Genomic DNA, 12,763 nt, shown 5'->3' on the forward strand with positions numbered 1-12,763 from the left:
CCCTCCCCCCGCCCCAGATTTGGATTCCCCCCAGTGCCGTGTGTACTGTGCTGCCACTGCAGTAGGTGTGCCGTGCCACGTAGCAATGCCAGGCTAACACCGCTGCAGCGCTGATGTAGGTCAGGGAGCGTTAACGGTTGTTCCTTTGGTTCTTTGGCACATTTCAACAGGCCGGTCCTTGGGAAATAAGGGCTAGCACCTGAAGAACAAGTTGTTTGTTGTCCAGCTGATGAAACGGTCCTGCTGTGGATAATAATCGTCATTGCTACAGTCCTTGAAGGGTCAGGACCCAGCAGTTCTCTGATTTGCTCCTTCTGTAGGTTCCTGAATCACAGGACAGGACTCTCTGGGGTCCCTGAGTGCCAACGTGCCCCCCCCCTCCCTGAGCCCTCATACCTTTCCCTGTCCTGGGTGGAATTTCACAGTTCTCCCACTCTTAGACCGGGCTACAGTGCCCTGGGAATCAACCCAGGTCCAGCTGAGTTCACCATTCACAGTTCTTGTCTGTGGGAGTCTGGGCCCAGTGGCAAATGTGGTGACCAGGCAGCTCCGTAAACCCACGTTCTGCAATAGGGACAAAGCATGTTGACAAAAGGGGATTTTAAAGCACCAAACAATCTAGTGGCCTGACTAACAGCTCAGCATCCCTGACGGTGACCTAGGCAGACCTACCTTCTTGGGACACCCAGTGACCCCCTGTGTCCTTTTAATCCTCCCGCAGCTCTTCTGTTCTTAGACTGGCCCAACCCAGTCCTGCTAGCCAAAGACCCAGAATGCTCGAAGCTACTGGCTCCAGCATTGTCCCTTAACAGTCTTAAGGACCTGCTGAGAGCTGGCTTCTCTTGAGCCGTTCTTTTTCCTGCCTGTTGATCTAATCCAGTGTAGACACGCAGTAAACACCCCAATAACTAGGTCACAGTATTCATCACGTATTGCAGAGCCGTCCCAAAGCAGCAGAGCCACAGCCAGATCTTTTTCATGGATTTCCAAGCAGACATATCATGTGCAACCAGCGACGTGTCCACAGCCAAAACAAAGACAAATTACCCCGTGACACCAGCAAAGATCCTTCTTTAAAACGAGTCATTACAGGAACTTCAAGGAACTGTTCCTCAACTCGATAGCACCTGTGCTCGCCCGCTGGGAAAGCTGCCAAGGCTGTTGACAGGAGAGACATTTCCCAGGCTGATGTGTGAGATGCGCTTTTTGGGCGTAGCAAACCTGTCTCATTGCGCCTACCTTGGGACTTCCTCCAGGAGTTAGTTATTTCTCTCGCTTCAAGCTGTAGGGTGTGTCACACTCAGCAAGGCTTCAGAGCAATGTCTGGGCTAAAAACCCACTTAGCCTCTGTTCTGAAATCCACACCACACCTCACTCAGCACGAGATCCCAAAGCAAACCAATGCCAGTAAAATTGGTCAGAAAATGCTGCTATTTTCCATTAAGAAATGTACCAGAAAATACACATTAGAGAAGGGAGATTTTTTTACTTTTGGGGGCAAAAACTTTTCTGCTTTTTTGATGAAAACCTGAAAAATGTTGAAAGAAATAAAACTTGCAAGGAAATTTTTTTTTTATTTTTGTTTTGAAGGCTCATTTTGGTCAGAAACTTTTTTTTGAATGAGAAATTTTAACCAATTCTTAAAACAACACTAGATCCATATAAACACTGCCAGTTCCAGCCCCTTGCCCTGCCGCTTCTCTGTCTGATGCCGAGATGTTTTGATGGCACTCTGGCCAACCAGGGGTGGGTCTGAGGAACCCCTGAAGCACCGTCACAGAACCCGTTGATAGCCAAGGTCACTGGCAGATTGCTCTGCTCTGCAATCCCGCCTTAACCGAGCCTTTCAGACTAACTAGCAGGGCTTATATGGAGTTTCTCCACCGTTCCTTGTCATGGGCTTGCCCGTGTCTGGCACCAGTGTGGCAGGTTCCTCCCGATCACAGATGGAAATCCTAAACCGTGACCCACTTCCCATGTTATTGTTTATTTAATTATGACTCACAGACATATGGCTGCACGGAAGTTTGAGCAACGTGAGGTTGCTTTCATGCTGGGAGGAAAGGATCCTAAATACCCAACACTGTTTGTATCTCCCCATTTGCCCCCGGACGGTTTTCTTTACCCATCGAGGCTCAGAGCGTTCAGGAAAACAGTCCTCCCTGCCTGCCCATTGAACAGGCTCTTTGCCATCGGCTTCAGTGCCCTGACAGATGCAGGCAAAGGGGTGAAGAGGTCGTGTGCTCATCCAGCCCGAGATCAGGGAGGCCACCGCCGAATCCTGCGTAAACCACTCCTTCTCTGAGTCACCTTGAACCAGTCAGCCGACCTCTCCGTGCCCCGGCTAGCCCGGGCTGGGCTTGCTGGGGTGAACCTCGGATCCTGTCTGCCTCCAGCAAGGGGGACTGAAAAGTGACTGGGGCCTCGGTGCATCAGCCCTGCCTGGTGCACCATCACTTGCCTGGATTCCCAGTCTGGCCTGAGCTCCTGCTCCCCAGCTGTGGCTCAAACCCAGTTTCAGGCATGCACAGCTGCACTTCATGCTCTCTCTGCAGGCGCCTGGGATTCTGCCTGCCTGCCAGAGAGCTCCCTTCCCCTCTGCACCCATGTTCCAGGGCTGCTAGAATCAGTCCTGACCTAAGCTATTCATTTTCAACACAGAAAAAACAGCCACCCACAACCACAGCAGCAGCCCCTCGCACTGGGAAGCAGCTCCTCAAATGTGACCTTGGCAGCCGGGAGCGGGATTGCAGAGCGTGGGACCGGCCCTGCAGCCCTCACGCCTCCAGCTTGCCCTGTGACCTCAGTGGCTGATCTGGGGAGAATCTGCATCCCTGGGAACAACCCTGGGGCTTAACAAAAATGGCAAACCCCGTTGCTTCACATTCAACTGCTAGATAGAAACGGTCTCTGATTGTCGGGGACGCGGGGCGGCTGCAGCTCCCACTGGCTTGACTGAGCTGTGTGAATGCTCAGCACCTGTGCCCTGCGTAGCTTGTGGCAACTAGGGTTATTAAGAGGCCACGTTCCTTCCAAGATTGTTACACCAGGGATGGATCTGGCCTGAAATAGCCTGGCCAGGGATAGAGAATCTCTGAGTCTGACTTCCCACCGTGAGGTTCTCATGCCTTCCTGCTGGAGACGGGCCACGGTCTGGGGCACTGGAGTCTGATCCAGTCTGGCAGCCCCTACGTTCCGGATCCTCGGCTGGTGTCAACTGACTCAGTGCCGCTGAAGTCAAGATCTGGCCACAGGATGCTAACGCTGATGGCAAGAGAGGGGTTATTGACTTTTCCTGCATATGCTGAGCCTTCCCCCTCCCAAGCTGACCAAAGCCAAAGTTTATGTAGGACCTTCACAAAAACAACGCTGTGCCCTCGAGCGCCCCCCACTTGTTCTGCAGGAAATGTACCGAGTGACTGGAACGTTCCCCTCAGATGGAACGGTGTGCTTGCAGGGTGGAGCTACACGCTTCTCAGAGGCAAAGAGCTCTGTGTATCAGACTTTGTGTTTTACAACTGATTCCTACACATCATTTTAAACATTCCTTGTTATTATCTAGCGATAAGAACAGCAATGGACAGGTGCTTTCTGCTCCTCCGATTTGTCAGACGGCAGGAACACATTCTGCTCCCAGGCACGATGTTACTGACCAGTGATAGTTTCCATTTCCATGGCAACTTTCATCCACGGATCAGCAAGCTCTTTGCAATGGCAGGTCTTAGACTGTCAGCTCTTTGGGGCAGGGACTGGCTTTTTGCTCTGTCTTTGTACAGCGCCTGGCGCGCTGGGGCCTTGGTCCACACCTAGAGCTCCACGGTCGCTACCACAATACAAATAAATAATAATTCTAAACCAGCTGCTTCTCTGCCCTGCTTTGAGTCCCAGGATCTCCAGCCAGGGTCCCTTATGCTGCTCAAGGCCAAATTGTAGCCCCATCCATCTCCCTTGGATTAGTGAAATACTGACCCAAAGTCAACGGGAGTGTTTCTACTGGCTCCAGAGAGCACCGACTCCAGCCCTCCGGGGTCTCAGAGCTATTCGAAAGCAGTGGGACAGCGACATGGATCCTGAGCCAGCCCCTGCGCTGAGGCAGTGCCAGTGGGGGACACACTAGGAACAAGGTGTCAGGCACCGGGCTACCTCCTGCTCCCCATCGTCCCCGAGAGATTTAAGTACAGATTCCTGCGTCAGTGTAAGATAGTGTCACACGTGCACACAGCAACTAGCTCACTGGGGCCCAATCCTTCACTGGGCCTTTGGGCCCTACTGCAATAGAAATAATATCTAAATATTCCCAATCATGCAGCACGTCCCTATGGAGCTGGAGATAGTTGCCAAATACTGGATGGCTGCAGCCTGTCCCCTGAGATCTGAACCGGGCTTCTCCCATAGGGAGCTGAATGTAGCTTCCTGCCCAGCCAACACAATCCCCTGGCTGGTGCCACCAGGAAATCCCCTTTTAGCCTGGACTTGTCCCTTCACACCCCAGACCTTGCAAGCAAAGCAGGCTCGGCTCAGATCCACTGCTACCCTCTAGCCCTCCCTCAGAGGAGACCGTCACAGACGGGCTGCGCTGCTGGAAATCACAAGGATGCAGCTTAAAAACAGACCTCAAAAGGCCTTTTGCATTTGGGGCTGAACGGGAGACTGGGCAGTAAATCTCCTTCGGGATTGAGGAATCAGGTCTCCGTGCCCTGTGGGTCCCAGCTCCTGGCTGTGCCCAGCCGCTGTGCCATGTGACTTGGCACCTGTGTGCGTAAGAGGTTATTTTTACTTCAAGGCTGGCCACTGCCAGATTCTTTATCCTATTAAAACCTGTTCCAGGAAAGGGCTTATTACATGAGGCTGCAGCTACCAAAGCCAAGTGGAGTCCATATAGAGTCTGTTCTGCATGGCATTAAGCAGAGCGCTCTGGGTTACAGCCCCTGATGCGGTCTCACTCTGCAAAAGCCAGTCACAGGAGTAACCCCACTGGGCAGCTCGGAGGAGGGGCTATGAGTGCTCCCCGAATCTGCATCAGAGGACCTCGAATCAACTCGTGTGAACAGTCCCATTGGATTGAAGGGCTTTACGCCTGAGAGAAAGGCTGGCTCACATGAGTAAGGGCTCATAGCGCACTAGAGCGTGGACACAGATTCTACTGCCAGGTCTGCCACTGGCCTTTGGGTGACTTCAGGCCTTGTTCTGCCTCAGTTTCCCCAGCTGGAGCTCAGGATACCTGCCTCTCGTACAGCGCTTTGAGGCCAAGGGATGAAAAGCGTCCCACAGAGCCCAGGGTGACTGCTCCTCGCCGTAAGGGTTCCTCAGGTCAGCCCCTGCAGAACAGGCCAATTCAAGCGCGCAGTGGGAGCTCTGACTCTACCGCACACCAGGTGTTCAATACGCGGACTAGCTAATTCCACTTCCTCAGAGCCTGCAGCTTCCGGTGAGAGGCTTTGTGACAAACCAATTCCACCGCCCCCAAGTGAATAACCCACAGTAACAAACAATAACATGTAACACTTCATCAGCAGGTCAGGCGTGACCACTAGCCCAGAGGAAACTGAGGCACAGAGAAGAGATGGGCCCGAGACCATCCGGAGAGCCACCGGCATGGGGGGTATAGACTGCAGGACTCTCGGCTGCCAGCCTGCAGCCAGCCCCTGTAACACGTGTCAGACCTGTAGGGTGCATGTGAAGGTAACAAATGATCTGCCGGGGACCAACCACGCGCCTTAGGTTTGATTTTAAGGATCAGGACGTTCAGCAGTCACATTTTGTTCCCTATCGATTTCCTTTCTGGGCCCCTTGCAGCAAAGACACGTGTATGCGGGCCAAGCTCCTCCGCTGGAGGAAATCTGAATAGCTCTCCTGACACCAGCCGAGCCGATTTGCCCCACCTCCGGATCCAGCCCCAGGCCCTGACGAAAGTCCTGTTATGCCATCGTTTGACGGGACCTTTGGGTTACTGCCAGTCCTGGTGGTTTCTGCCCCCAGTGAGGTTAATAGCGGAAAAGGAGTGGGGACATTCAGACCTGCAAGCAAACATCAATTCAATTCTACCTTAAATGGTCCCTAGTTTTTCCTTCTGACTATTCCTCCTTAAAACCTGCTGCTGCCTGCTTCTGTGAAAGGGCAGGGCTGGAGGAGGCAGAAATACAGCCCACTGGGGTGGGGGGGCGAGGGTTCTTTAACAAACATTGTCTTTCAGTGCAAACTGAATTCACAGCCTTACTCAGCTGATAGCCAGGGCTGAGGCCCTTCCACGCTGCCTGGGCCCCAGTTCGAGCTGGGATCTCAGCGCAGCAAACAAGCACCAGGCAGTAACGTTGGCTGGGAGATCCCTAAAAGGTGCTTTTCACGTTACCAATATACTGGAGGGAAAAATCCGCAAAATGCTCCCTGGTCTTGACACGCATCTGGTCAATTACTCCCGTCCCAGAGCGTGACCCTCCCCTCCAGCCAGGGCGTGAGGTCTCGGCTCATGGCAAAGAAGAGGAAATCCAGCCTCCTCCGAGGGCCTGGCGAGGCTGCCAGGCCAAGAACTGATCAGCCCTGGAGGTTTTGCCAGGCAACCTCTTTCTCCACAGCACAAAGTCATCTCTGCTGGCGTGTGACAGGCTCTGAGGCCAGCTCAGCTCCAGGACCAACCCCTCCCCTCCCCAAAGAAAAGCCAGGCAACCAAGGACTCGCCCCCCTGAGACACAGAAGCACCGCGCCAAGTGGGTTGTACCAGGAGCGGCGCCAGGGTTTTTGATGCCCTAAGCGGGGGTCCTTCCGCACTCCCAGTCGTTGGCGGCAATTCTGCGGCGGGGGGGTCCTTCTGCGCTCCCGGTCTTCGGGGCACTTTGGCGGCAGGTCCCGGAGTGAGTGAAGGACCCACTGCCGAATTGCTGCCAAGGGCGGCAAAATGCCGCCCCCCCAGATCCTGGTGCGGTCGCCTAAATGGAAGCGCCGGCCCTGGGTTGTACAAAACAGAAGCTGCTTTAATTGAAACCAATGCTGCAAAATGGGGAGGGGGAGGCAGGGAACTGAACTGGGGTCTGTAATGCTGAGTGCAATTATTCAGCCAGCCGGGGACATCCCCCGGGCAGCACCTCGGCCTGGAGCAGGCTGTTGTGACGTCCCCTGCTCCCCGATTGCCCCATGGGCAGCGCAGCACGGCACTGAGCCAGTGGACAGGTGGTTGTACCACCCTGACTCTGCAGCGACCCAGCCTCCTGCTGGGATGCGCCCCCTCCTGCTCGGTGCGTTGGGCCCGGCGCAGGCTCCCAGCTGCGGCCCGTGACACAGGCCTGGGAAACGCTGGCCGTGCAGGAAGCCGCCTGGGCTGCCTTGGCACAAGCAGGCACTGGGAGCAGGGCAACCTGAAGTCACCTTTGGGACTGCAGAAGGCCGAGGGCACCAACCCCTTCCCAGAGGCCGGGGGGATTTCGAGGGGGATGCACGAGCCAGGGGTGGTCGCTTGTGCGTTGTCCCCTTTTGAAACGATCCCATCCAGGGCCTCTCTGGGCCTTGCACAACAATGAAGAGGGGTCCCCCTCCCCCTCTGGCATAAATGCATTTGTTTGCACAGGGCCCTGACCTAGCTGCAGTGATCCCTGAGTGTGTGAATGCCTTGGGACGGGTGCTCCCGCCCCTGCTGCAGGCTGTCCAGGCACCTGCAGCGAGGGAAGGGTTTTTCCGTCCTTGTGGGATCTCCACTGCAGCCCGTGCAAGGCTTTCCTGCCCTCCTTCCCAAGGACGCGGGGACCCGCCCCGCTTTGGTGCAGTGTAACGCCTGCGGAGGTGGCTGGTGAAAGCTTTCCAGCAGCCTCCCCTTTGCTCTGCATTGCAGGAGCTGCCAGGCGGAGGGAATGTAGGCTGAGTCCTGTTACTAGCTGTTCCTCCTAACCCACTGCCTGCCTTGGGAGAGAGCCCACATTCCTGCCTGCCGGATGCAGCCGCCTCAGAGCAGCGTCACCAGAAATTCTGGCGAACTAGAGCCCAGCTCCTGCAAAGCCTCAATTCCCTGTGGCTTTCCAGGGAAGGGGGCTAGCCCCTAGCTCAGAATCAAGCATGTGGGTTGGTCTTTGCAGGATCGGGGCCTAGGTTGTTCCCCATCCACACTGCTCCCAAGGCATGTCGCAATCCCCCCATTTCGAAAGCAGATCACGGAGAAAACAGCTTCTGCATTTGGGTCTCCTGCTAGATTGCCCAAGGGTCGGGCTGGTGGTTTGGGGAAGGAAACCAGGCGTCCTGTCTCCCATTTGGCAGCCTAATTCAACCTGCTGCTTTGGTTTTGCAGTGATCCTGCCCTGCAGCGCTCTGGTTGGTCTGTCCTGGGTGGGGGAGGCTGGAGAAGGGGAAATACTCAGATATAGCTGCACCATGCAAGGCCCGGTGCAGATGTCCAGCCAGGGGTTAAAACCACCGGCCCTGGGGTAAAGCCCGTTTTTGTAAGTGTTTGCACAAGGGGCTTGCGCTGGGGTCCTCGCTTCGGCGCAGAGGAATCCAGGGCCTGCTTCACCACTGGCTTGCACGGACATTTGACATGTGTGCAAAGGGCCATAGAAACCTTTTGTGGCTTAGGAGTGTACAAAACGGTGAACAAGCCTTTGTCGGTGTGGCCAGGATCGGTGCCCTTGTCCTCTGTTTGTCACTGTTCCCTCCCGGGCGAGCTCCTTGCGGGGGAGGGGAGACTGAGACGCTGCTGGCTGGAGGTGTAGTTTATAAAATCCTGTGTTGGGTTTTTGCTTCAGTTTTTGGGGCTTTTCTCCGTAGTTTTGTGGTTTCCAGACACGGCTCAGATCCATGCTCAGGACATGGCGCTGGCTGCTCTCGCGAGCTTTGGTGGTTTCCAGAAAGCCCCAGCTCCTGGAGTCATGAGCACAGGGAAGAACGGCAGCAGCGTTTGTGTACAGCTCCTCCAGCCTACGTTTCCAGCCCCTGGGCTTGCAGACGCAAAGGCGAGTGCGTGGAATCCCCGCCCCAGGGACGATTTCTGGGTTCTGGGGGCTGGACTCAGGATTTCTGAACCCCTGGGGTGGGTGACACTGCCCTGTCTCGCTGCACATCCCTCATTCCCTCTTGACTTGCAGTTCGCCTGGGCCCTGATGCCAGCTGATAGCGGCTGGGCGGGGGAGGGACTTTGCCTGTTTACCCTCTTTATCTGGCCTGCGCTTTCCCTCCCCCAGCCTTCCCGATGGATTGTCACCTGCTTTAATTCGACTGCGAGGGGAGCTGGTACCGGGACAGATCACTCTGACCGCAGGGCAGAGACAGGGTCTCTTGCTCGCTGTTAGGGGTGGGAGCTGGTACCGGGACAGATCACTCTGACCGCGGGGCAGAGACAGGGTCTCTTGCTCGCTGTTAGGGGTGGGAGCTGGTACCGGGACAGACCACGCTGCAAGACTTCACTTGGCAGCTGGAGCCCTGACGCTCCGGTGATGGCCAGAGCCGGGCTCGGGTTCAAGGGGCCCCGCACCCCACATGTACCTGAGCTACTGAGTGCTTGGGGAAAGCTCCCCTGGCGCCCAGAGCGTTACCCCGGGGATGGATTTGGCCCAAACTTTCTCCCTCGCTGTCCAACTGACGTGCTGGTTTGTTGGGTCCCGGAGGGTGATTGACAGACGCCGCTGTCCTGGGAACCCCTGTGTACGCTTCAGGATTGGGCCCCACTGGCCGAAACAGCCGCGCCCGTGGGCGCCGGGGCGGGGCCAGGCTCTCTGCACGTTCCCGTCAGGACGGGGCTTGTTGTTGTTATTTCTTTTCACTCTGAGGCCGAGGGACCAGGGCAAACCCGCAGCAGCGGCCGTGCTGGCACAGACACAGGCATGTGCTGCTGGGAGTCGGCTCTGCTGCCCTGACCCAGCCTAGGGCTTGTGTTCTGCTTGCCAGCCCATGTGAGCCCGGGCGCTGCCCTCCCCTTCTCCTCCTGGTGTGTGCAGCCTGCTCCATCTGAGAGCTGTTTGTGGCTCTTGCGTCACGTGGCCCAGGCATGTGAGGGCTGCTCCATTTTTAGCCACAACAACTTCCCTGTGAAACATCCCTGCTGCAGAGACATGTGCAGGGCTGGGAGTGGAGGCCAGGCACGTGGGCCTGCAGGAGCTGGGTGCTGGGTGTGCTCGCTGGCCGCCCGCAGAGCAAAACACGGAGCAGGGGGAGCCCTGTCAAGAAGGCTCAGCTCAGTGGAGCCTGTTGGAGAAAGTTGGTGCCGCTTGCTGCAATGGAGATCTCTGCTCCTGGCTGCCAGGCACAGAGGGAAGTGGGGAGGGGGAATTTGGCTCGGGAAGCTCTCTGATGCAGAGGGATTGCAGTCCCGCCAAGCTGCGAGTTTTCCTTCCGCAGCGCAGTGAAAACACGGCTGCTGAGACAGCCCGCTGGACTCAGGCAAAGGCTCGGGGGGGGGGCGGGGGGGAACAGCACGCAGGGCAGGTTAGCTGCTGTGATTGTTGGTGTCATGACCCCATGGGCTGCCCAGGGGCCCCCCAGATCAAAGCAGTTCTGTGAGACCACAGCGCATCCTCCTTTCAATAGGAATTCGTTATTTCTTTGTGCTGGGAAATGCCTCGAGATCCTTCTGCCCAGCGTGAGACAGCTCCTGCCCCAGAAAGCTAATAACCTAGACAGTCAGACCCAGCCAGGAAGAGTGACTAATGACCACTTTGCTAATGACTGGGCATAGTATTCATCCATCTGCCCCCTACCCCCCGACACATCGACCGATCGATTCAGAGATTCCCAGGCCCCATGGATGGGACTGCTGTGGTCCCTGACTCTGACCTCCGGGGTCGCCAGGCCCGAGAACTGCCCCAAAGCAAGTCCCAGGGCAGATCTTTTAGAAAAACTTCCCGTCTTGATTCCCAAATTGCCTGGGATTGAGAAATCCGCACGAACCTCTGGCAATGGTTCCACTTGCTCTGTCTTTTCAAAGGCTCCACACCCACCCTCCGGGCCAGGTTCCCCCGAATGCTTAGTTCAGTTGGTGCATGATGAGTGACCATCACCTTAGCATCCAGGCTCCAGATCCCATCTTCAGTCTCACCTGTGGGGACTTTCCTCTGTTGCTCGGTTCTGCTGCTCTTGCTCCTGTTCTTTGGTTCCTTCCTCCAGGCCTGGGAACGAAGCAAATGTGCTGGCGAAGGGTCCAGGTAGGGTGTCCCCCTGGAGCGTCTGAGCACCCAGGACAGGTATGATGCAGGGCAGGTGGCTCCTATAGCCTGCTCCCTGCCATCCCTAGGCTAGTGGGACCCCACTCGAGCCGAGGGCCATTGAGTCTGTTTGGCCCAGAGGTCAGTGCACCGAGCCTGCTGGTTCAGGGTGGGTTACAGACACAGCTCCTTTGGGCTCACTTCCCACGAGCTATGAAACAGCCCCTGAGCCGGCTCCGAACCAGTGACCTAGAGAGGCGATGCGCAGCTGAGTCCCATGACAGTCCAGCGTGCATCAGGACACGTAGCAATGGGGGACAGGACAGGGTAGAGCCCAGGAGTGCTGGCTCCCCAGTCCAAGCTCTAACCGCTACCCCACACTGTACTACCATTACAGCAGCCCCTCCGCAGCTGGAGCTAAGCGCAACTGGTATCCCGCGGAGCAATGGGCTGATTTTCCACCCAAGCTGCCTGTCTGCCTCACGGTTCCTCCCTGCGCCGTTGGCCCCAGCCCTGCTCTGTGCCTGAGGGAGGGACCATCGCACACTGGCATGCAGCAGGTCAGAGCTCAGCAGAGGGCACAGTGAGAGAGGCAGCGCCCCGCTAGCACTGGACAGCCTGGCACAGGAGAGACCCACCTGGGGTTGCAGAGACCCCTGCCAGGTGACCCACCGGACTGCACGTGGGTTTCACTGGCAGACCCCTGAGGGTGAGGGGGATTAATTATCCCAGCTGTTCCCCCGTCTGCCTCCATGCCTGTCGTAACAGGCTCGGTCCATTGGCACAGCCTAGACGACTCCTGGAGATCTGAGCTGGGTGCTCAGGCAAGGCAAAGGCAGCCCAGGATCAGCACCATCCTCACATGGGTGCTGCGCGGTTGAGATGCGCCCGGCCATCCCTGCGAGGAAGCGTTGGGACCAGAGGCTGAATGGGACATGGATGGGACAGAGCCTGGGGGGTTCACGTAACAGATCAGGACAGAGCACGGTGGCAGCAGGACCCTCGCTCTGGGCTGTGCACATCCGTAGGTCGCCGGGGCCGGAGAGCTCCTCCCACTGGCTCCAGTGCAATGGGGGTCTCACTGCAAGGTCCGAGAAGCCCCTAGGGTCCAAGGGCACCTTGGACACAAGTTTAACCTGCTACCAGCCAGGCTAAAGGGATCCTTTCGGGGATCCCAGCTCAGTGGGGCAATGTGCTTCCCCACCAGCGTCCCACCATGTCAGGGCCAGTTCCTGCCCCCCCACCCTGATCCTGCACCTAGTGCCTATGCAGAGAGGCTGGAAGAGCTTCCCCAGGTGCAAAGGATCCCAAGGGGGGAGACCAGGGCCCCAGCCAGCTCCTCGCACACACAACCTGCCTGCCCCATCCTGGCTGCTGCTGAGCTCTGGAGCCACCGAGCGGCCAAATATGGCAACTGCCGCTCGAGCGGGAGCCTCTGTCTGCAGCCCAGCTGTGCAGAGCAGGCTGGGGACCGGGCCTGCTGATGGTGCAGCATTAGCTGGGGTGCCTGGGCTGCGAACGGCTCTCCCCAGCCCTGGGGCCTCGGCTGGCAGGTCAGGCAGGAGCCAGGGCCCCATTCCCCGCTCTGCCGCTGGCTCCCTGGGCCCTGTCGACGCTCCGCGGCAATGGGAGGGGGGTGCCCGAAACTC

The 12,763-nt window shown here is 57.1% G+C and overlaps 1 protein-coding gene across 1 annotated transcript in view; it reads right to left on the reverse strand.

Moving 5' to 3' along the window:
* The window catches only part of MED24 (mediator complex subunit 24), a 206,253-nt gene that overhangs the window by 117,780 nt on the left and 75,710 nt on the right, over positions 1 to 12,763 (reverse strand). The window lies entirely within an intron of this gene.

The sequence above is a fragment of the Gopherus flavomarginatus genome, chromosome 25 (assembly GCF_025201925.1).
Source record: "Gopherus flavomarginatus isolate rGopFla2 chromosome 25, rGopFla2.mat.asm, whole genome shotgun sequence".
In the NCBI taxonomy this organism is placed as follows: domain Eukaryota; kingdom Metazoa; phylum Chordata; order Testudines; family Testudinidae; genus Gopherus; species Gopherus flavomarginatus.